Genomic DNA, 21,845 nt, shown 5'->3' on the forward strand with positions numbered 1-21,845 from the left:
TGTCTCCGTTTTATCTCAATTGTTAAAACTAATCTCATGATAGAATCCAGAACTAAGGGTGTCTCTCTTAGTTTGGTTGAGAAAAAAATTCAATATCTTTTCAAGATTAGTCGATGCTGTGGCCCAAAGTAGGCAATGTAATCTGATATAATCTGTTTCCTCTGACCATTAGTTACACCTTTAAATTTTAAATTCAGACGACGCCTATGAGAAATGTCTTGTCGAATGGCTTTTTCCCTTCTCTGAAAAATGCCTTGTAGGCTGATTTGATAGTCACCAGTGCTTCCCATATTTTCTTTTTTTAATGACTTGGGGTTTGGTTCTAAACCTTCATGATGTCCTCCAGGATCAGTTTATACCAAAATGTATGTCACCTTCCTGGATATGTCTGTCCTTGACCAATCTGTCACTCAGCTTCTGCCTCTGTGATTTCTCTCACAGTACTTCTCATTCTTATTTGCTCAGTTGCTTTCTTTGATTTCCTTATCCTTTCATCTCCTAAATCTTAACATTGTATGAGAACATTCTTGACATTATGCTTCTTTCTTGCCTGGATTCCTAACCAGATTCAGTCAGTTCTTTTAAAACGGGACATTGCTCTTTGCTCTTCTCAAAGACACTTCTGGACACTTCTGATGAAAGAGCCACCTATAAAACTACGTGTGGTTCTTCTGCCCAATATTTTAGCAACTGCAAATACAATTCTCTTTTGGTCAAAAGAACATAGGTGAATAGAAATACCTTTTTTGTTTTTGTGTAATTTTACTGTAGAGACCTCAGTTACTTGGGGGCATTCTAAGTATATAGACAACACCAACATTAGTGCATGTTACAAACAGAGAAAAACAAAGGAATTAAACATTGCCACATATTTGAAGAACAACAATCAGTATTGTCTTTTCCGGAGTAACTTGCTGCATGCAAAAGGAGTTAATAATCCCTGACTAGCATAAAGTGTTACTTTATTTTACCCCTATGTTTCTGTCCTACTTCAGGTTCAGTCATTGCATATGACTGGTAGGGTTATGTCCTACTGTAATCTATTTTATTTAACGTAAAATTTATAAGACATTGTACTCAGAGCTTGACCTGTTTGAATATAATCCATATGACCAAACTCCAAATCAGGTGCTATTGTGGCCTTCACTGTATAAATTATGAGCCAGTGTATAAATTATGAGCCACTGTATAAATTATGAGTCAATGGAATCAGATAAACCAAACTTTGACTATAGTACGTCAATTTTGTAATGTCTAATGTTGGTTTACTTACTTAACTTGCATCAGCATAAACGCTTTCATCAGGAAAATTTCTGTTTGATTGGCAAAAGAGGCCATTTTACAGACAGGTCTCAAAGTACAGGTCTCAAAAGGTAGTCTGGGGAAATTCCAGTTATCGGAATCATTTGTCTAAGCTGTAACTAATCTTGAGACTAGCATAGGTGGCATTCTCCTCCCACACATATACCTTCAGAGAGACATGAGAGAATTAATGATGATATGGGCTTGGTCCTTGAAAAAAAAAAGAAAAGAAAACAACAACAAAAAAACCAAGTGAGTACAAGTGTCATAATTTTGCAAAGACAAGAAGGAAAATGCAATGATGGCTGTATGATAGATGCTGCCATATACATGTGGTAGAAGCTTACTGGCCCTTAAACATAGATACCAGTGTACCATAAATGGAGAAAAGTAGCAGCTCTGCTAGAATTTCTAGAAAAGTTACATCAGATGTGTGGGTTTTCATTATAACAGGTTGGCAGCATGAAAGTTTCTGCTTGATTACCTGGTTTTGTCAGGTAAACACAAATAATAAGAGGCCAGAGATTAGCTGAAGACTAGGAATTTATTCATTTTAAATACTTGTTATATAAACAAAATTCTGCTGTGTAGTGAGTTTATTATTATCCGTGATAGACAATACCTGATCTCTTTGTGTTTCAGTAGAAAAGACAAACACTGATTAGATTTATAAATAATAAATAAGACATGAAGAAGGAACCAAGTATGCTATGAAACACAAGAATTGGGGTAGCCTAATTAATAGATTTAGTGGAGTTGAGGGAAACGTTTTTTGGTAATCAAATTTAAAATTTGCCTAAAAAGTGAGAATGATATAAACTATTACTGTTATTTTGGCTATAAGAGTTTGGTATACTACAAAGGAAATGGCAATTCATTTTATTATGAGAAATAATGGAGTTCAAACCCTGATTGCAACTTAAACCTGTGACAGTGAAAGTTAAAAGAAAATTAAGCATTTTCCTAAATGGGAAAACAGGTAAATTCTTTGGATACCATACACCTAGCATGACTTGGAAAATCTAGACACCATACCAAAGCTTTCTGAATCACTAAATATTACATAATTTTGGATAGGATACCTAAAACTCTGCTTCTTCCTTCTTGAAATTATAAAGAAATAATAATATCATTCTAGTGTATTTTATAGAGACATAATCTGGTGAAATAAGAAGTATCCAAATTCCTTAAATACTTGCATAATAATTTAATGAATAGTTGTATAATAGTGCAACATATAATTGCTATCCTGATGAATACCAATAAGTTTTTAACAATTACATGAGAAAATCCTATATTGCTCTCATAGCAGAATCCTGATGGTATAAGTAATCAGTTAATATTATTTCCTTTCCACTGTCCATTCTTTTTCTTGAGAAGTAAAATATGCATTCAGACAGAAAATATCCATGTCAAAAAATGTGGAGAGCAGTCAAAAGCAAATGAGCAGACTTCTTCATGAATATTTAAAATAGCCAGTATGAAAGTACACTTCCATGTGTGCTAATTTCTGTTATTTTAAAAGTCATTTGTGGTTTTAGCTCATGGAGGATGAATCTTAAAGAATTTATTTTCCTGTGCAGGATAATCAGGTTGCAAAGAAACAATCAATGAGTGACTATAATGCACTTTGCTACTATCAGCACTAATAAGAGAAAATCTGATTTTCAACGCATAGTAACTAGTCTGATTTTTAAATTAGGGTCTTGTTTCCTATCTCAGAAAATAAGCAAGTTACTTTTTCTCTGTCTTGATAGCCAGCTAGCTAGCTAGATAGATAGACAGACAGATAGATAATTTTCCTTCTTGTCATACCAATTATAATGACCAATGGTAATTTGAAGCTAAGTTTCCAACGACTAAACAGTAAGAGAAAGAGATTACTGATGCCTGAAAGAAATCTATTGTGCTGTTTCTCTTGGGCTCTAATATATATCCACTGCATAAGAATGCAATATCAGATCTAAGTGTGGTATTTCCATTTGTGAGCAGGGCACCAGCTGTCTTCTTAAATTTCCATGCCACTTAATCTAGCTCTAAGCTTGGTTAGCTTTCAATTCACAAAGAAGGCAACAACAACTACACAGGGTCACATTTTCAGCAAGGTCTCTGAGGTAATGAAGTGTACAAAGTATGCTAATAAGGAGAGAGCAGCTAAGTTAATTCCTTGAGGCAGGTGCAGATACATGGTTCTAAGATCCACTTTTTGGTGCAGTGCAAGAAGCGACCTGTGAATGGGAGGAGTTAACATTGGAAGCCAAGAATTTTAGCATTTCCCAGCATTGTTTGGGGATTACCACTTATTACCTTGCAGGTCCACTTCTACCTGTATAATCCTCAAAGGGTCAAACCCCCTAGGTGGTCATCTAGAGAACCACTCACATCAAAATTATCTGCTGCTTTAGTCATCTATATTCACACAATAAACTAGCAAAAGAGAAAATATTGATATGCCTATTCTAATCATCACTAAGATTTGTCATAGGCTACTTGTCTATTTGTCACAATTTCAAAGTCCTTCATGCCTACACTAGGTCAGAGGAATACAAGGAGATATTTAAATGGGCTTTTCATTAGTGTTTTTAAATGGTCAAGTAATTTTGTCAGAATATGATGTAAAGGGTTTGAGATGAGGACATTCCTTTTAAAATAACTTCTCAATTTACTCTCTAATATGCATTTGTCACAGAAGATGGTTTATCAATATTTAAATCACTGAATTAAACCTATATCACATAAACACACACAGAAAATCCATGGAAAACAAAAATTCTAAACGTTACCGAGAAATCATATATCACTCGTAGGCATACCTTATGCCATTTTAAGATAAATAAATAGCTGATAGACATAATCTGGAGTATATCATAGAATTAGAATCACAGAATATTAATGTTACCAGGTATGCTGGTGTATTGCTCCCCCTTTACCACTCCAATGCTGTGTAACAAAACACCCCAAAACTCAGTGTGATAAAATGACAAAATTTGTTCTCATGTTACTAGGTCACTCAGCATGCCTCTGCTTCACTTTACTAACTGTGGGGTTGCTGATGTTCTGCATCAGGCTATGAATTGACCCAAGTCTGCCTCATAAGTCTCCTATTACCCCAGCTCTCTCGGGATGTTCTAATAACAGAATCTGGAAGATCCTAGATTGGTAAATAAAAACATGTGATGCTTCTTACAGCTTAGAGTCAAAATTCTAGCCCTTGAAACTCACACATGGTTACTTCTCCCAAATTCTATTGGCTGAAGCAAGTCCCAAAGAGGAGAAGAAGCATACTCCTCCCAAAGAAGTAGATGGAGGAGTGATTATTGCTGAACAAAAAGTGATTCTACTCAAACTGTAAACAGTAGCCAAATTAATTAATTTATAGAGAGGTATCAGAACATGTGTGCATGTGACACACACACACACACACAGAGAGAGAGAGAGAGACATCCAAGGGCATACTACATGTTAATTTCAGAACTGAAATAATAACAATATACTTCATCTTTTTAAATGGGAAATTCCACTATACTTTAATATAATGCTCTAAATTCTGTACCCACTTGGAAACTGATATTTTTACTAAGTCATATATGAACATTTGCACCTTGACTATTCACTGGAAGATGCAAGAATATATTTTCAGGGTTTTTAAAAATGGATAGTTTCTTCCTCCAGACCCACTAGACACACACACACACACACACAAACACATGTTCACACATATACAGTAGAGGGAAGGAGGGAGGGAGAAAGAGAGAAAAAATACAAATGTAGCAATAGTTATTTAACAAATTTAAGCTAAGCCAGCCCTAACTATTTGGAGCTGCAGTTTTTTTCTAGGAGCTTAGGAATTTCACGAATAAAATGGAAGCTGCCAGGTGATCCCCTTAACAAATTTGTCATTGTTTAACATGAATGTGAAGTGTAGCTTCGTAATCAAGGCAACAAATCTAACATAGCCAGGAATTTGTGTTCCTTCTTCTTCAGTAGGGATGGAAAACAATTTTTTAAAATTTACATAACCCTATTTTTACTCTCAGGAAAGGAGGATGTGCTGATAAGATAGGTTGATCAGAAGCTACAGGAAGTAAGGACATTTTCTTTCTTGACATTATCCTATGAATATCAAAAAAGGAATTACTATTACAAAAAATACTATTACAGCTGTGACTTATGATATGTACTGAACAGCCTGTAAATCTCACCTCACGTCACTCCGGAATTCTCTCACCACACATTTACTGAGCTGCAGATGGTCTTCTTGCTTTCCCGATGGCAGATATCTCTAAACTGTTGGAATTATCCAACACTTAACTTTTTAAACAAGTTTTCAAAAACTTCCTACAGATTTTTTCTTTAGTGCAATGAATGTAGAAAAAGACATGTAGTTCTCCCTGAGCACCCTAAGCTAAGCAATCCACCTTGGTTGAGAGCTGTTATGTTGGTTTATTAAAGAAGACAGGATATAGAATCATATTTATAAGGCAAAAGGCAAATTTACACTTTCTTGACAATAATGACTCTACTCTTTTTATAATTTTATGTTGTGTTTCTTTCCAATTTATGTTTTGGTTTTTCATACATTTATAATACATTTATAATGCAATATAATGTGGAGTTTATCTGCCAAATATTTTCCTCGCTTTGAGTTTCCATTAAATTAATGGGAAAATAAACATCCTCTAATAGAAACCCCTACATGCTCCCCATAGGCACAACTTTTAATTTTTCCTCTGCAGGCTTTAAATTAATATTTTCTGCTCATGAAAGGGGAGGGGTGGCTTAAAAGTCTTTGAGACCAAATTGGTCTTTCTGTAGCTAAACATAAAGAAAATCTCTTCCTTTTCTTCTCTGTCTGTAGTTTGCCTTCATCTCTCAACATAAATAGAAGAGTTAATTGGGAAGAATAAGAGTATTTTTTGATATGGCAACAAAAGGGATGCAGAAGGAAATGATAGAAAAGCCAGTGTTTTTACTTTGTTATTAACTTTGTTATTTATGAAACCATTTTAAAGAAATGTGTTTTCCAAAGGAAGCAGACCAGACACCCACTACTGCTTCAAGCATACCTACACTGTATTGGAAAATATAAAATGAATGGGTTTTGGAGTCAGATATTTCCATTTCTGCAAATAACAAGCTATACAACCTTGAGTGAGATATTTAATCTCTATGAGTTTCAGTTTCTTTCCTTGGAAACACAGGGATAAAATAATACCAATTTCATAGCATTGTTATGAGGATTAAGAAATAGGTAAAGTGCTTGATCCTTGGTGGTACTTGGTGGGTACTTGGTCCTTGGTGGGTACTCAGTAAATGATAGCATTTACTATTTGGAAGATAGTAATACATGGCAAGCAAAAAGAGTTAAACATTTGGAGTATAAAACAGATCTAGGTTAAAAGTCAGCCCCCCTCAAGGCTCCTTGAAGGAATACTGGTGAATTTCGCCTACATAAGACTTAGTTTCCGCATTTTTATAGGGTCACAGTGTTTGAGGAGAAGTGCTGGCTCTTGGACCCTTGCTTGGTACACAGTTGTTATTAGTAAGTGATGCCTATTAATACAGCAGTAGTGGTGGAAGTCATGGCAGTAGTACTCATAGTGAGCCTATGAAAATTCTTATTTAATAAAATTATTGTAATTTAGTTTTCCTAATGTAATATTTTAGACCCCTTTCCAGATAAAAGTACAGTGAAATCTTTCTAAGAATCCCTCCTGAAACCACATTTCTCTTCTGACACCTTCACAATCCCCAAACATATGCACTCCTACAAGAGAACACTTGCAGGATTGTCTTTGACCCCCTGTCTTAGTCTCCATACTGTATATACACACAGACAGAGATTTATTTTAAGGAACTAGCTAGTAGGATTGTGGAGACTGGCAAGTCAAAAATCTACAGGGTGGGCAGGCAAGCTGGAGACCCAGGAAGAGCCAAAGCTGCAGTTCAAGTCCAAAGGCCTCTGCTGCAGAATTCCCTTTTTTTTTTTTTTTTTTTTTTTTTTTTTTTTTGCTTTTTTGCTTTGTTCAGCCTTTAATTGATGAGATGAGGCCAGCTCACATTAAAGAGGGCAGGCTGTTTTAATCAAAATCCATAAATCCAAATGTTAATCTCACCCCCTAAAACTCTCACAGGAACATCCAGAATAGTGTTTGACCACATATCTGGGCACTGTTGCCTAGACAAGTTGACACATGAAATTAACCATCACACTTGGCTATCCCAGTCCTAGTAGGATAATCTCTTATTGGTGGGGAGGACTCACATGCACTAGAGGTCCCCAAGGTATCAGAAAGGAAGGGGTTCAGTCTTTTCATCCTTTGCCTTTTTGACTTAACTTCCATTTTTCTTTAACCTTCTGGGGAATATCATGAAAAGTGAAATCTCTATGGAGAAAACCTAGACATTTTAAATTTGATAGGTAAGGTTGCAATAAGAAGAAAGAGTGTTCCTGTCTTGTAGATATTCAACTGCCTGGATCACCTGCTCACCACCTGACAATCCATGCCACCTTCTAGAGTATAAAGATCTGTGACATTGCTCTTTCAACATCCTGCAAGAAAGCAACTTGTTGTAATAATCTATATTTTGGGCCACTAATCTTATATTCTGCTGCTTATCAAGAAGGTAGTTGACATGTTCCAGCAAGGCACACATGAAATAAATATTATTTCCATTTAGAGGAAATAGGTATAAAGAAGGTACAGGAGGAATAACTTTTTGGCTGACACAATTCTTAATGTTTCTTCAGATGCTGTTAATATTGGTAACTCAACTGACCAAATTTGTCTTTTTGATTGGTTTTATTTAAGGACCAAAAAAAAGGCCCTTTTTATATAAATAGTACCAACAAAGCTAATATTAAAAAAAATTCATCCAACCAATGTATCTCTTTATACATTAACTTTAAATAATTGGTTTGATTGATTTTCCCTCTACCACTTTGAGTTGATTATGTTTATATTAATTTTAGATAATATACTCAAACTTTAATCCAAGGACAATTGTAGGATTGGCTGCATAAGAATCACCTTGGGAGATTTACAATAAAACACAGTCTTGGTACCTATTTCTAGTCCTTCAGATTCAGAAGGCCCTGGTGCAGGAATCTTTAACAAAGATCAATTTACGCTAATGGTGACAGTCTTAAATTTGCCACATCTAACCCCAAACTGGTCATTCAGATGGTAGAGATTTCTATAGTTTCCTTTGGATGTCTTGCTCTGATCACCTTGGTGATTTATCAGTCAGATTACTTGATCCATCCTTATAACTTAGTTTGTATAACAGTGGAACAATTTCAGAGCACTTGCTTCCAAGTGGGAACTGTGGAGAAAATATACATTGACGATTACTCTTTCTTTCTCCTTTTCTATTTGTTACGATCATTGGTGACTCTTTCCATATGTGTTCCCCAATATGGCAAGTGAGTAAATGAATGGATAAACAGTGCCACCATATCCTAAATAGGAGGTGGAATCCTGAGAAGGGACTAGATTTGAGTGTCCTAGTGGACCATCCTTGAGTCCTATAAACTCTAGCTTCTGATAAGGGGAATACTGTGGCATTTCTGAGCTGAGTTGACAGAGCCTTTCCAGGGACTGTCTCTGCAAGGCCTAGAGACACCCTTGTTATATAAGCCCCTGACATGACCAAAGAAGTTGCATCTCCTATTCCTGCTGTTGTCAATCAATTTTACCGGCTCCACAGCTGCAGGTCTCAGCACCTAAATCCAGCCAGTTATTTAGCTAACTCTTGTTATTAGTCAGAAATTGAAGGTGAAAGATGTGGATCTGTGCCAACTTCCTTTCCAACATTGAAATGGAGGAGGGAAAACTGAAAATACATGCAAACCTCGAAAGAGTCATTTTATTGCACATAGGGCAGCACTTATTTTGTAGGAATTGTCCAAGATATCAGGGGTATGGGCATCTAAAAAACAAGTGTGCCTTAATTTCTAAAGTATTTAGGAAAAAAAAATATTTTATGTAAGAATGTCAGCAATTTGGCAAAAGACATTTAAAAAAGACAGTCTAGTTTGTAAAAATGTTTCAATATGGGACAAATGTGGTATTTTTCCAATGTAGTTACTTGGAAAAGAAACAGCTGCAAACATTTAAAAGGAACTGATAGAGCCTGGAGCCATCATAGCAGGATACTATTGCAAATCTTTGCAGCTAGGATTCTTGAGCAGCAGAAAGATTCACATAGCAACTAGGAAGCCACAAAAGGATATGAGGTGGTAAAAAGGTGTAATGATTAAAGAAAAAGTGTTTCTTTGATTGCTCGGCTGCTAACACTCACAAAGCAAAAATGCCTTAATAGACAATGATATTAAGGATATAAACACACATCTGTCTTTGACGTGTTCCATCATGCTTGTTATAGGACTTCCAACATAAGCTCATCTTTATTCTTCATTCACTTGGTATGTTGTTGGTGCCACATCCATTAAGGATGATTTATATTGACGGATGGATGCTATATGGTACCCATTGAATATCTTCTCGGTTCCTTCTCTTTGGAACTTCCTACCCTACCCACAAAGATAGGCCCTCCTTATCCTTATATATAATGTATATGTCCTACCTTCAGACTATAATTGATTGATCAGAACTAGACACATGGCCCACTCTGGTTTAATCTCTTCCTCTCTGCCCAGGATTTGGTACTATTTAAGCTATTTTGTGATTTATACAAAGTAAAGTTTACACTTACCTACTTGAATCGTGGTACTGGGGTTGTATTTTATTGTTTCATATCTTTAAATGTCAATGGAATTGAGAGTTTAAAAATAATAAAACAAAAAGAAAGAGTTAAAACAATTAAATATGATTTTGCAACAAACTTCCTAATTTTCCCAGCCAATGATATAGGGGGAGAATAAATCATCCTTTTAATATTGATGTATTGATGTATGAGTGCTTTTTGCTAATGATAACAGTGATAATGGGGTTTTTTTGGTAATAAAAAATAGCAAAATGGTTTATTGTTAAATATATCATTAATTATTAAAAAGAATATAAATGCAGGTAGTTTCCCATTTTTAATGTTGGTTCTGTCTCTGATGGCTGAAACTATTAATTACTAAGTCATCAGCTAGCTGACGCCTCTTCACCAGGACTCGCAGAGATGTTTGCAACAAGGGCAAAGCCAATGGCCCACTGTGCACTAATATGCCTTCTTAGAGTGAGGGATAGAGAACAAGTTTCAAGACATTCTTCACCTCCTCTGGTCTCAGGTCTTCAACTCTTTTCTGTTATTTTTAGTTCTAATGCCAAATTATTCAATCAACCATTCAATCAAACATACCTTAGAAGATAAACCTAGTGAAAAGAGTAAACAGAATTTCTCTGCAAATAACGTGTACTCCATTTTCTTTCCTCTCTGTGATACTTGGCATTATATCACAGTACTTCTCAAATGTCAATGTGCATACAAATCAACTGGGAATTTTTTTTTAATGCAAAATCTCCACCTCACCCAAGACATCTGATTGTGCATGTCTTGGGTGGGGCTCAGATTCTGCATTTGCAACAAGCTCTCAGGTGATGAAAATGGTCCTCACTTCAAACAGCAAGGTTCTAAGGTACAGTGGGAGGACAAGAATAGATACCTCCTCCCAAGTTAAGAAAATACTCCAGAGTATACTAACCTAATGAGATTTTTTTTAAGTGTGAAAAAGGTCCTTAACCCAGAAAATGCCAAATGCTACTCAAAGGGAGCCCGTCACGTGGATGTAGGAGTAGTCAACTTCTAAAACTTGCAGCTGAATGTCATTTTGGGTTTTGACAAATATTGTAACTCTACTTCAAGAGTAAAGTAAAGGAAAAAGGAACGTTGATATTCTTGTGGTCATTTTTACATAGAATTTCTCATCAGATTAGTTGGTGGAAGATTTTTAAGGAAACAAATTCCTATGACTCAACAAAACCACCGAATATGATTTTGATGTGCAGAACCAGGTTTAAGCTTGGACCCAGTAGGTGATTCTAATACCTTCTACTGGTTAAGACCCTCTGAATAGTAATTACAGTGTGCTCCTAATAAATGTTTCATCTAGTTTAATATGGTGAGGCTCTGTTCATATCAGAGCCCATGTCAGCAAAACATTATTATCTGAGCTGATGGTAATCTCATTGCATTAGAAAATCTATTTTAATAGCTACCTCACTGCCAGTTAATGGAAAAACATTATTTTAGTACATTATTGATATACAATATTTTATTTGATTGTATTCATAAAGTTCAAAAATATTATTTAATATGGTTTTTAAATGATACATGGGTAATTATAACTGGTCTAGAGAACAGGATTCTTTTCTAGGTCCTTTATTTTTAAATACAGTAGCTTTCAGTAGTTTACAGTTTGTTTCTGTATACATCACCACATTTAATTCTGAAACAACCTGATAAAATAGGTACTATTATTTTCCCCTTTACAGTTGAAAATTCTAAGAGAGGTATTTGCCCAAAGTCACAAAATTGTAAGTAACATAGCCAGGAGTTAAACAAGTCTGTCAGATACTTATTCTCAACCCTTATGATACACTGCTAGATTTTAATCACTGTAAGTAATGTTAAACAAATCTATTGTTCAAGTCTTACTGAAATCTGCTTCTCATTTTTGTAAAAACTTAAATGTTTGATCTATAATTTATGACTTGATCAGATATAAAATTTGATCAATACCATTTATTTTCCTGGTACTATATTTTCCATCCTCTGTTCTCCATGCAAAGGCCAGATTGAGAGTTGAGTAGCAGAAGGAGATGAAAGCTGAATAAAATAGAAACCATTCCACTGGTACAGTGTTCTTGTGTTCCCTTTTAGAAGAGAGATTTTTAAAGGGTTATTTTATCACCATCTGTGAGAAATTCAGCTTAAATGATAAAAAAAAGTTTTTAAATAATTTATGGAGAAAATTTTGCTCTAAACTGTGAAAAAGATTTCTTAACAGAAAGATGTGGAAACTGGTAAAACAAGTTCAAAAAATTACCTTTTTCCTATGAAATAATCCCGATGTCACTGAAGAATGCTGAACTTCCACATGGACTGTGGGAGAGGAAAGAAATATACTCACATCTATCTCATGACCCTAGAGATTTATACCTCTTAAAATTTATATGCCTCACTACAGAATTACAAAATTCTTCAGCAGCTGAATGCCATTCCTCTTAGTCCAACAGATGTCTTGCACATTTTCTTCTCAATGGAGCCAATGTTTATTTCTATTAGAAGACTCTAAGTCACACGTTGTTTGACACTTCTAGTTTATCTTTAACTCGAAAGGTTAATGTAATGCTTTCTCCACTGCATATTACAAATACTTCTGAGAGTAGCAACTTCATATAGGGAAACGGTTCAGAACATGACATTTTACCCACCCAGAGTCCTAGTCCATCACATGATTTGTGAATTCTAGGCCTCTGTCTTATTTTGAAATGCACTGCCTCACTCACCATGTAGTCACATCTTTGCATGGCCCAGGTCCCTATTCTGGTTCAAGGTTCCCATCTCTCAGCTTCTGGGTATGCTGGAGGCTGGGAGCTCATACCTGAGCCTGCTCTAGGAATTGCACTTTGCAGAAATGAGCTTCCTGGTTCAAGGCTTTACTCAATCCACTGTATCGTAGATATGGAGATACAAAGCTCCAGTTCTCTTGCTTTTGTTTGAACAACTGCCAGGTCCATCCCACATTCAGCAGTCCATGGATTCAGCTGAAGCTACTGCTGTAAATGCAGTTCAACTTTGCTTTCTGCCAAATCCTGTTTTCTCACACGTGTAGGTCCTAAGAACACTCTCCAATAAAGCTCCCACATAGAGATCTCAGAGATTTAGAGATTCTCACCACCACCAGTGCCCTGGAACACTTCACCTCACTGCAAAGACAACTTTCATAAGTCTTTTCATTCATCCAGCAAAAGTGTTTCAGGTTTCCACTCTCTCAGGCATAGTATTAGTTGCTGAGGGTACAATAATAATTTAGTACCTGATCATGTATTGATGATCCTCTGGTGGGATTTATTTTTTTAAAAAAGTATTTGCAATAAATTGTGATATTTGCTACACCAGGGGAAATCCAAGTAGGGAGGACCAAATACATTTATGGGGATTAGAGAGGAGTCTATAAAGGCAATGATCCCTTGCTGAGAACTAAAAGAGAAATAGGATGACCTGGGTTGTGGGAAGTGAGGTATATTTCAGGGAGAGGAAACACTGGCTTTAGAGATCCTGAGGGCAGTGATAGTATATGAGACACCGAAAGATTTTCAATGTATTTACAATTTAGAGTGCATAACATAGGAGTGGCAGAGCCATAGTAAAGCATTCCACTGAAGGATTTTTTTTTATTTTAACCGAATCATTGAGGTATATAGACACATAATAAAGTATATATTTAACATATAAAATTTGATAAACATATATATATATAATATATATGAAACTACCACCACTATCAAGGCACTGAAACATATTTGTCACCCCAAAGATTTACACAGGCCCCTGTGTAAATGCTTTCTCCTAGCCCTCCCCAGTCCTAAGTTAAACACTGATCTATTTCTTAACTTTTACGTACAGGGATGCATATGCAGGTTTGTCATATAGGTAAATTCATGTCACGGGTTTGCTGCACAGATTATTTCGTCACCCACATACTAATCCTAGTACTGAATAGTTGTATTTTCTGTTCCTGTCCTACCTCCCATTCTCTACCCTCTAGTAGGCCCCAGTGTCTGTTGTTCCCCTGTTTGTATCCATGTGTTCTCATCATTTAGCTCCCACTTACAAGTGAGAATATGTGGCATATGGTTTTCTGTTCCTGAATTGGTTTGCTAAGGTTGATGGCCTCCAGCTCCATCCATGTCCTTGCAAGGGACATAATCTCATTCTTTTTAATGGAGGCTTAGTATTTCATGGTGTATATATACCGTATTTTCCTTATCCAGTCTACAACTGATGGCCCTTTAGGTTGATTCCATGTCTTTGCTTAGTGCTGCAATGAACACACATGTGCATGTGTCTTCATGGTAGAACTAATTATATTCCTTTGGGTATATAGCCAGTAATGGAATTGCTGGATTGAATGGTGGTTCTGTTTTTAGCTCTTTGAGAAATCACCACACTGCTTCCCACAATGGTAGAACAATTTCCATGCCTACCAACAGTGTATAAGCATTCTCTGTTCTCCACAACCTCGCTAGCTTCTGTTATTTTTTGACTTTTTAGTAATAGTCATCCTGACTGGTGTGAGATGCTACCTCATTGTGGTTTTGATGTGCATTTCTCTAATGATCAGTGATATTGAGCTTTCTTTCATATGTTTGTTAGCTGAATGTGTGTTTTATTTTGAAAAGTGTCTGTTTATGTCTTTTGCTCACTTTTTAATGGAGTTGTTAGGGTTTTTTTCTTGTAAATTTATTTAATTTCCTTTTAGATGCTGGATACCAGACCTTTGTCAGATGCATAGTTTGCAAATATTTTCTCCCATTTTGTAGGTTGTCTGTTTACTTTATTGATAGTTTCTTTTGCTGTGTAGAAGCTCTTTAGTTTAATTAGATTCCATTTGTCAATTTTTGCTTTTGTTGTGTTTGCTTTTGGTGACTTCGACATGAAATCTTCCCCAATTCCTATGTCCAGAATGGTATTTTCTAGGTTGTCTTCCAGGATTTTTATATTTTAGGGTTTTACATTTAAGTGTTTAATCCATCTAGAGTTGATTTTTGTATATGGTGTAATGAAAGAGTCCAGTTTCAGTCTTCTGCATATGGCTATCCAGTTATCCCAGCAGCAATTATTTAATAGGGAATCCTTTCCCCATTGCTTGTTTTTGTCAGCTTTGTTGAAGATCAGATGGCTGTAGATGTGAAGCTTTATTTCTGGGCTCCTTAGTCTGTTTCATTGGTCTATGTGTCTGTTTTTTGTACCAGTACCATGCTATTTTGGTTACTGTAGTCCTGCAGTATAGTCAGATAACGTGATGCCTCCAGCTTTGTACTTTTTGCTTAGGATTTCCTTGGCTATTAAGACCCTTTTTTGGTTTTATATTAATTTTAAGATAGCTTTTTCTGGTTCTATGAAGAATGTTATTGATAGTTTAACACTATTTTTGTCATTATGAGGTATCTTACATTTCTAGAGTATTATATAAATTAAATCACAAATGTTTTCTTCTGTGTCTGGCTTCTTTCACACAGTATAATTATTTTGTGATTCATTCATGTTGTTGCATGCATCAATATTTCATTCCTTTTTATAGTTAAGTGGTATCCCATGTTTAAATGTATCACAGATTGTTTATTCGTTTTCATATAGAAGGACATTTGGGACTTTTTTTTTTTTTTAGGTATTATAAATAGAGCTACCAAGAGCATTCATGTACAAGTCTTTGTGTGGACATATGCTTCCTTTTCTTTTAGGTAAATACCTAGGAGTGGGATGGCTAGACCATATGGAAGGTGTATATTTAACTTTGTACAAAACTGCCAAAATGTTTTCCAAAGTGACTGTACCATTGTACAACCCCACGAGCAGTGTGTAAGAGTTTCAGTTATTTCAAATCCTTACAAAGTGTTGGCATGGTCAATTTCCTTAATTTTAGCTAATATTTGCATAGTAATATCTTACTGGGGTTCAAATTTGCATTTACTTACATATTTCACATGTTTTTAAGATTTTGTATTTTTCATAGGTTATAAGCAATTTGATTCTGACGTGTCTTGGTGTAGTTTTCTTCATGTGTTTTATGCTTGGTGTTTATTGAGGTTTTGGTATCTCTACGTTTTTAGTTTTGATCACATTTGAATAATATTTTAGTGACTGTTTTATCAAAAAAATTGTTTTCTCTTCCACTCCCTCCCTCTTTTCTCTTTCAGAAAATTCAATTGCACAGACATTTGGTCACTTGAAGTTGTCCCACAGCTCTGTAATCTCTGTAATAGTCTGTTTACTCATTGTTTTCTTTTTCATGGTTGAGAAAGCGTTTCATTGACACAAGGGCAGCCACACTATATGATAGAGAGTTATTACTCAAATCAGTCTCCCCAGTGGCTCAGAAGTTAGGGTTTTTCAAGGATAATTTGTTGGTCAGCATACTAGGAAATGAGTGCTGCTGATTGGTTGGGGATAGCATCACAGCAGTGTGGAAAATGGTCTTCCTATACTGAGTTCACCCCTGGGTGGGGGGGGGGGGGGGGGGAGAGAGAGAGAGAGAGAGAGAGAGAGAGAGAAGTTTGATAGGTAATATATAAAAGTGAAATGAAAGGAAATTGGTGTGGAGAAATTTCACAGTTTAACTTTATGTTGCAAAAATATATCTACACTTTATTCTGTATATCTTTAATGTATTTCTTCCATCTACTACTTGCTCACCAGGACCTCAAAGACATCACTCCCCATACCAAGCAGATGAATAAAAAGAACACTCAGAAAAGATATGGATATATATACAGATAATGAGTTTTTTATTTTCCCAATATTAGACAAGATGGGAATGGAAAGGGAGTTGCATAGAATGTGTGTGTTGGGAGTAGGGTGTGTGTGTAGTGAGACGGAGGTTGCTGTGTATGACTCAAAATGAAAAAGCAGTGGAACAACTAGGTACCTGGAAGAGTGGAGGGGTATCAGAATCTTCTCTTTCAAGGATCAGGGCAGAGGGTGGGTGGTAGGGAGTGTGTAAGGGATTTAACACTTGAACTGTCCTATAGCATGAGTTTCACTGAACCATTGCCTACAGACAATGTACCAACCACGTACCCTGTCATTTTTAAGATCCTGGCAGAGGGTTAAAAATATGGGCTACTTAGATGGAAGTGGAGTTGTGAAGAAAACACTTTGCCCCATATCAGGGTTGGAATTAACTTGAACCAACTGGGCCTTCCTTCATGTGCTATACTACTACGGCATCTTATTACATCTTGTGTTACTACCTATCTGTCTCTCCTCTCTTGGTCCTCCTCAAAAACACCTCATTGCTTTCCTGAAATTTCCGTTTTCTTTAATATGAAATGCTGCTCACAGGAAGAGGTGAAAAGGGCTAATAATGCAGTTACCCTAGTTAGACTATGACAGCAATATAGAATAATTAATCAAAAATTGAACGTCATAATAATTAAAAGAGAACTAGAAAAACCTAATGACTAGATACTTTTTTCTATAATTATATTTACATTTGACATTCCTTAGAACAGATTCTGAATTCTATATCCCTTGATCTATACCTTCTTTCCATTGTAGTTCAAAGTCTTATACATGAAAGTTCTTGGTAATTGTTGACAGACACTTATGGAATGGCTTAAGTGAAGCTCTTAACATGTCAAAGCCCCATTTTACCTCTGTAAAATTATTCTCTTAACTAATTCAATCCACTGTTTTTTTTTAGAAACATGGTATATGCATACTACCCTAAAAATGAAATCCTGAGCCTGGCATGGTGACTCATGCCTGTAATCCCAGTACTTTGGGAGGCCGAGACAGGTGGATCAACTGAGGTCAGGAGTTCAAGACCAGTCTGGCCAACATGGTGAAATTCCATCTCTACTAAAAATACAAAAATTAATTGGACATGGTGGTGCATGCCTATAATCCCAGCTATTCAGGAGGCTGAGACACGAGAATTGCTTGAACCTGGGAGGCGGAGGTTACAGTGAGCCAAGATCGTGCCATTGCACTCCAGCCTGGGTGACAGAGTGAGGCTCTGTCTCAAAAAAAGAAAAAAAAAAAAAAAGAAGAAAAGAAATATTGTTCCCAGGATCTGAAAAGAACACCACAACAGTTCCATACATCTGACTCTATCCTAGTTCCCCTCCCTGGATGGCAGAGATTTTAATATAATTAAAACTAACTTGGATATAGTAGAGGCAAGCTCTTAAAACCCTGAAACTAGAGTGGTAGGAGATGGCACGTCAATTGACGGATTCATTACCCAAGAAGAATGTATACATGCAACATGCTAGATACAGGGAGAAAACCGAAGTTAGGCAAAGTACTTTGTCCACTTATTATCTATGTCATTTTCATAGCCAGTAGAACCTCTCAGTAAGTCTCCTAGGCTTGGCCATGCCCACCGTGGCCCAACACTCTCTTAGTCCCTGTCAACTCAAGGCTCTCTATATACCCTCTAGTGTGTCTGACCAGTGACAGATCCATTCCAGTGAGTTGAACAGTAGAACCAAAGGATGACATTTCTTGTTTTTCTTTTTTTAATTTAATTTTATTATTATTATTATTATTATTATTATTATTACTATTTTTTGAGACAGAATCTCACTCTGTCGCCCAGGCTGGAGCACAGTGACATGATCTAGGCTCACTGCAGCCTCTGCCGCTTGGGTTCAAGTGATTCTCCTGCCTCAGCTTCCCGAGTAGCTGGGATTACAGGTGTGTGCCAACACACCCAGATTTTTTTTTGTATTTTTTGGTAAAGATGGCATTGTGCCATGTTGGCCACCCTGGTCTCAAACTCCTGACCTCAAGTCATCCACCTGCCTTGGCCTCCCAATGTGCTGGGATTACAGGCATGAGCTACCATGCCCGGCCCAATGGCATTTTTTATGGCCTTCCGTTAAATTTTGCATTCCAGATGCTCAATATTTGGTTTTAAAGTTAACTTCTGAACTTTCCATAAAAACTAGAAAGACAAATATTACTACTCCATTTGGGGTTTTTTATTAAACACCTCATAAATGTTATTTAGTTTGTTTCCACAAAATCTCTCTGAGTTAGGTAGCTCAGAGAATCTGAAACTTAAAGTTTAAATAATATGCCCAACATCACAGTCTACCAAGGGCAGAATGTGTCTACAGACAGAGCCTTTGATCACTGTACCTCTTTCCAGCTGCCAGAAATTTCCATCTAGGAAAACACTTTTGGCTGTGATTCTGCTTGCCAGCCTCTTTCCACACACGTCTTCTCACCCCAAGTCAAACTTCTATTTGACTGAATTTTTCTCAGTGAAGAGTATTGAACTTTCCTCACTACATATCTAAATATTAGGTAGTTAGGTAAATACTAAATAGTGAACTTTTCTCACTAAATATTAGGCATTCCTTCTTACTTTTAGCTGATGCTGTCTTCTCCCAAATTAGAAATTCAAGAAAATAATTATAGGGTAAAAAACAGAATGAGATCAGAAGGAAAATTAATAGCTCTTCTAACAACTAATTAGAAAAATTAAAAACGTATAATCAATTTAGTTTACGAAAACTTGGCGAAGGGAGTATTCTTTGTCAGGCACTGTGTCAATATCTATTGAAAAAAAATGCCTTCAATGTTGGAAACTAATTATCTTATTTGGCAGTTATTTTACATTCAAGAGCATAAAATAATATGACCAAGCGTCATCATTGTTTTTAACTAACTTAGTTATCGTAGCTTGATAGTTGATCATCGCAGTTAACTGACTTCACTGATTTAACCCATTTTCTAAAGTTCTTTACAGAGAGTGATTCTGAAAATCCTGAGTAACAGCAGTTTCCACAGTATCAGTGTCGGATATCTATTGAAAAAAATGCCTTCAATGTTGAAAACTAATTATCTTATTTAGTAGTTAGTTATTTTACATTCAAGAGCATAAAATAATAGGAGCAAGCATCCTCATTGTTTTTAACTTATTTTGTTGTTGTAGCTTGATAATTGATCATCTCAGTTAACTGACTTCACTGATTTAACCCATTTTCAAAAGTTGTTTACAGAGAGTGATTCTGAAAATCCTGAGTAATACCAGTTTCCACAATATCAGAGAGGTTTTGCTGGGAAGCAGCCACTACCATTAATAGAATTTATGTAGCTCAATTTTACTGCCACTAAAAGGTCAAATCTGAAAGGTTTCATTAATGTTATTTTCTTTTGAAAAAGTTACTTCTGTCAAAAATAAGTAATAGAATTTAAAAAATGGTCATTAATTTCACCTTTAATATGTATTCAATATTTTTCATCTCTCTAGACCTTTGCCCATTAATGATTGAGGTCTAGGAACATATTGCAAGTAGTATAACAACACATACATATATTATTGGAACAATAAAAAAACACCTTTTACTGCGTCAAGACTGTTTACCAGATGAGATGATTAAAGGCATAGACTCCGTCTGAAGAAAGGATATTTTTCACTTAAGTGTCTTCTAATCAACAGCCAGTGCTAAGTGGCTCCTCTTTAAATAACAGAAGGCAACCTCTTAGAAGCTTTATCATGGGCTCTTCTCAGTGATAAATGGTTTTTAAGGGTGCTTTGTGAAAATAATGAGTCATCGTGAGAGTAATAGATAAGAGCTTAAACCTTAGATGTCAACACAGCCCAATCTGCCTGTTTTGTTAGGAATACATCTGTTAGCAACCAGCAACCCTGTATTCGCCCCAGCCTCTGTATCAGTCAAATTGATTCCTGGTATCTAAAGTTGTGGATGTCTTCTTAGGTTAATTCAAATTCCTGAGGGGTATCTCTATTGTTTTTATGAACCTCCCTGTATAAATAGGCCAGGAAGTTCTTCTCCGAGAAAACACCAAATGTCAGATGACGCCGGTGTAGCGGCGTCCGGGGGCCTTGGGATGGGGAACAGCGGTGACTTCCGCGGAGGTTTTGTCAGTAGCATCTGGGGCCGGGGTGGAGGCCGTGGACGGGCCGAGGCCGCGGAGCTAGCGGAGGCAAAGCCGAGGATAAGGAGTGGATGCCTGTCACCAAGCTGGGCCGCCTGGTGGAGGACATCAAGATCAAGTCCCTGGAGGAGATCTATCTGTCCTTCCTGCCCGTCAAGGAATCTGAGATCATTGACTTTTTCCTGGGGCCTCTCTCAAGGACGAGGTTTTGAAGATTATGGCGGTGCAGAAGCTGACCCGCCCCAGGTTCAAGGCCTTTGTTGACTTCAGGGACTACAATAGCCACGTGGGTCTGGGTGTTAAGTGCTCCAAGGAGGTGGCCACTGCTATCCGCGGGTCAGACTCTCCGTTGTCCCCGTGCGCAGATCTTGTTCTAGGGGAACAAGATCGTCATGCCCCACACCATCCCTCGCAAGGTGACAGGTCGCTGCGGCTCTGTGCTGGTATGCCTCATTCCCGCGCCCAGGGGCACTGGTATCGCCTGTGCCCAAGAAGCTGCTCATGATGGTTGGTATCGATGACTGCTACGCCTCAGTCAGGGGCTGCACTGCCACCCTGGGCAATTTCGCCAAGGCCACCTTTGGTGCCATCTCCAAGACCTACGGCTACCTGACCCCCGACCTCTGAAAGGAGACTGTATTCACCAAGTCTCCCTATCAGAAATTCACTGACCACCTCGTCAAGACCCGTACCAGAGTCTCGGTGCAGAGGACCCAGGCTCTAGCTGTGGTTACAACATAGGGGTTTTATACAAGAAAAATAAAGTGAATTAGGCCTGAAAATAAATAAAAATAAATAAATAAATAAATAAATAAATAAGTCAGGAAAATGAATAAAGGGGAAAACAACCAACCAACCCTTTAGTTACACCTTGATTCTCATTTCCCAAACTATCATAGCCTTAGTTTTACAAAAGAGAGGCTGACCTTGATTGTGCCTCACTTAGGAAA

At 36.8% G+C, this 21,845-nt stretch overlaps 1 pseudogene; it reads left to right on the forward strand.

The window, feature by feature from the left end:
- The first annotated feature begins 20,805 nt into the window (after positions 1 to 20,805).
- Positions 20,806 to 21,642, forward strand: LOC135969967 (small ribosomal subunit protein uS5 pseudogene; annotated as a pseudogene).
- The last annotated feature ends 203 nt before the right edge of the window (positions 21,643 to 21,845 follow it).

The sequence above is a fragment of the Macaca fascicularis genome, chromosome 3 (assembly GCF_037993035.2).
Source record: "Macaca fascicularis isolate 582-1 chromosome 3, T2T-MFA8v1.1".
In the NCBI taxonomy this organism is placed as follows: domain Eukaryota; kingdom Metazoa; phylum Chordata; class Mammalia; order Primates; family Cercopithecidae; genus Macaca; species Macaca fascicularis.